The sequence below is a fragment of the Alligator sinensis genome, unplaced genomic scaffold (assembly GCF_000455745.1).
Source record: "Alligator sinensis unplaced genomic scaffold, ASM45574v1 scaffold1359_1, whole genome shotgun sequence".
In the NCBI taxonomy this organism is placed as follows: domain Eukaryota; kingdom Metazoa; phylum Chordata; order Crocodylia; family Alligatoridae; genus Alligator; species Alligator sinensis.
In genome coordinates, this window is record NW_005843563.1 from 9336 (window position 1) to 9644 (window position 309).

Consider the following 309-nt stretch of genomic DNA (forward strand, 5'->3'; position numbering starts at 1 on the left):
CGATCGCAGCCTAGACGTATCCCTTCCTGCGCGCAAAAGAACCGGACCCACGGAGCCTAGCAAACTTCGTGTGAGTCCTTGCCAGACGACTGACCTCAGAGCTCTTCTACCCGGGTTCGAGTCCTGCAGGTTTATCTTCCCATTGCGACGTACCCTCGTGTTTTGCATCTTCCCGTCGCCGAAAACCCCTTGCGACGTACCCTCGTGCCCTGCAGGTTCGAGTTTTGTTTTGTTGTCTGTCTGTAACCGCAACTCAAGCAAGTTTGCCAGCCTACACCACTGCCATCTCGGTGTAAGTAAACAATCTTT